We start from the raw sequence: 3,283 nt of genomic DNA on the forward strand, positions 1-3,283 counted from the left end.
TCTAAACCCGGTCCTAGCTTGTCCCACCAAGAATCCACCCCGCTAAAAACCTATCTTGTGTACCCATCTCGAACTGGTAGAGACGGAGTAGGTATCTGCGGATTTGGATGGTGTTGCCATTCTTAGATTTTTTTATCGAAAATAGGGAGACTCAAACCCGCAACCTCTTAAGCGAATATAGAGAGATTATATCATTTAAACTATAATTCATTGACTTGCCATCCTTAGATTAGATGCACGTGTAAAATAATTTTATATTAATAGTGTATCAAAATTAAATTCTTGCAATATTACATATAGTTAGCCGTCAATATTAAGGAAGGAAATATTAGCATCCAATTCCTTCTCAACATATATCATAAAAATGAATTTTGATAATAAATTGGCTTATATTTATAGAATTAGTGTGATTATATTCCATATTCCGTTACTTAAAAAAGAAAACTTTAGAATAGTTCCATCATCAATGCTTTATCTTCTTCACATGTAGGTATATAGTTTCTATGAAACTTAATTAAGAAGCTTGTTAAAGAGGGGTAATACATAAATTTGATCCTAAAATATTTTAATAAATTGTCAAAATTCCTCATTATTAACCATAGATTTGCGAAGATTTTAAACATAAATTTCTTAGTTGCTTCTGATTAATTTTTTGCTGACAATACGATTTTTTTTAACCATAGATTTGCTGAAGGTTTTCTTCAAAATGACATTAAAATATGATTAATTTTCATGACTTGCAAGGTATGAAACTATAAATATTTATGATAAGGATATAATTGTTTTTATTGCATTCCAAATTGGTGTAGAACGAAGGTATCAAAATCATTTCCTGCCAAAGCCTGTCAAAGTATTTATTACTAAACAAATCCTTTAAGTTTAGAAACCTCAAATTATTTGGCAATTGTTACAGATACGTAATCTTCTTACTTTTAATTTCCTGAATCATTTATATATATTCTTCGGTACTAAATTATCATTAAGTCTAAAGAAAATAATCACAATAAATGGTTGAATCTTTGGCATATATATTCTCATTAATTTCAGTTTCTTATAATGCTTTCCCCCTCATTTCATATTCTCAACTGACCCCTTCAACATGTCATTACTAATTAAGTAATTATACATATTTAAGTAGAAGATAAAAGTGAAAAAAGTTTATATCTCATGGAAGCCATTGGTCAATTTGGTCATTCATACTTTTTAGGTTTATAGTTTTGCGAACTTTTTAATTAGGTCTTTATACTTTTTTTCTTTTTAATTGAGTCCTTGTACTAATTTTTTTTTAATTGAGTCCCTACACTTTTTTTTTCTTTTATTTAGGTTCTATACCGATTCTTTTTTTTAGCCGAGTCTCTATAAAATTAAGTCAATTACTACTAAAAAGAACTTAATTGAAAAAAAAAATTTAATGTAGAGACTCAATTAAAAAAAAATATATAAGGACCTAAAATTAAAAGTTTCACAAAATTATAAAGACCAACAGAGTAATTAAATTTATTTTTATTTAGACCGCATGTTATATTAGGCTACCGCTTTTTCATAGAGTATTTCATAAAAAACAAATTTGACCCATAATTGGAGTTGGTCCTGCATGGAGGTAGATCAATGAAAAAACGAATTAAAAAAAAGAAAAAATAAAACTAAAAAAGGTTATTATGATGATAGAGGGAGATGATCTTCATAATGAGTAAAGATTACATTGGCATGACCCATGTGGGTGTATTATTGCATTGCCAAAGATTTCTAAACGTACATGTATACATGGTTCTTGTAATGTATTTTTAGAAAGATTTACTTTTGAAAGAGGAAAAACATTATTAAGGTCAAATTCATTCTGACAAATCTTTCATTTCTTAACACATTAAAGAAGGTTTGGTGGCATAGATTGGTTGCTTTTGTGGTTGATACATCCATAATAGCTATTAAGAATATGCAAAAGTTTAAAACTGCCAGGTTGGACATTCAACATGTTTCCTATTCAAGTTTACTTCCAAAATCGTAGGTAGTACTTATAGGTTTTTTTTTTGGGATGCATTTAATTGAGGGGAAACAAAACAATTATATATGGATTAATGGTTAAATTAGTCCTTAATAAGATAATTTATTCTTCAAATTCAATCTTAAAAGAATTTTTCAATTAAATTTGTCTTTTAAATATTACAAATTAATTACGTTTATCATTTTATTATTTCATTAACAGTTTTTATTAATAATTAATGACGTGAAAGGCTAATTAATAACATACATAATATCTAATATATTTAATTAAACGTTGATCAAATATATTTATGGAAATCTATTAATTTAATTTTTTGGTTGTGTTGAAAATTGAAATTGTAATTTATATAATTAAAAAATTAATTAAATTGATAAAAAATTTAAAAAAGAAAAAGAACATGTACATATAATACATGGCAAATGTCTTCACCAATAGGTTGATAAATTGTCAGTTATAATTTTCCTAAAAGCATATCATAGAAGAAAAATTGGAGTGTGATTTTCTTGGTGCCCAAACAGATTTCAAATTTGGTGATATTATACCTCTTTTTCTTTTTTCTTTTTTCTTTTTAAATAAATGATGAGATATCAAATTCGGCAACTCTTGTTTTTTTCTTATAGCAAAAATAATATTTACACACCAAAATTAAATACATTTGTATTTTATATTTTAATGTATATTTTATTTCATAGATAATTTTAGTGTACATCTAATATAATTGTTATTATAATTATTAGTATCCAACTTACAAGTTTGTTGGGTCATGTTTTTTTTTCATTATTTAGCATTTAGCAAAACAAAAATACTATTTGCACATTAAAATTAGTTATTAAAATTAAATATTATATATTTGTGTATAAATATATGTATAATTTAACTCAATTTTAATATCTATTTTATATTTTAATATATATTCTATTCTGGTAGTTAATTTTAAAATATACTATACACATAATATATTTGTCAGTGAAATTAACAAGGTGAGTTAATTTGTACAAGAGAATAAAACGTATACAGGAAATGCTAGGGGGACAATGACTTTATTGAACAATATGAACAACCATCAATCAAATAAAAACACACTATACTTTTAAATTAACCTTCTAAATTTTAATATTAAAATAATCATCCGTACATAGGGGTGGCAACACTATCCGAACCCGCGGGTACCCACCCAGCTTCTACCTATTTGGGGCGTTACCCGCCCTCGTATCGGAGCGAATTTTAACGGGGCAGATTCTTGGACGGGTCGGGTTTAGGTTAAACCCGCTCCGGTGTATA

Source organism: Arachis duranensis, chromosome 10, assembly GCF_000817695.3.
Source record: "Arachis duranensis cultivar V14167 chromosome 10, aradu.V14167.gnm2.J7QH, whole genome shotgun sequence".
Lineage (NCBI taxonomy): Eukaryota > Viridiplantae > Streptophyta > Magnoliopsida > Fabales > Fabaceae > Arachis > Arachis duranensis.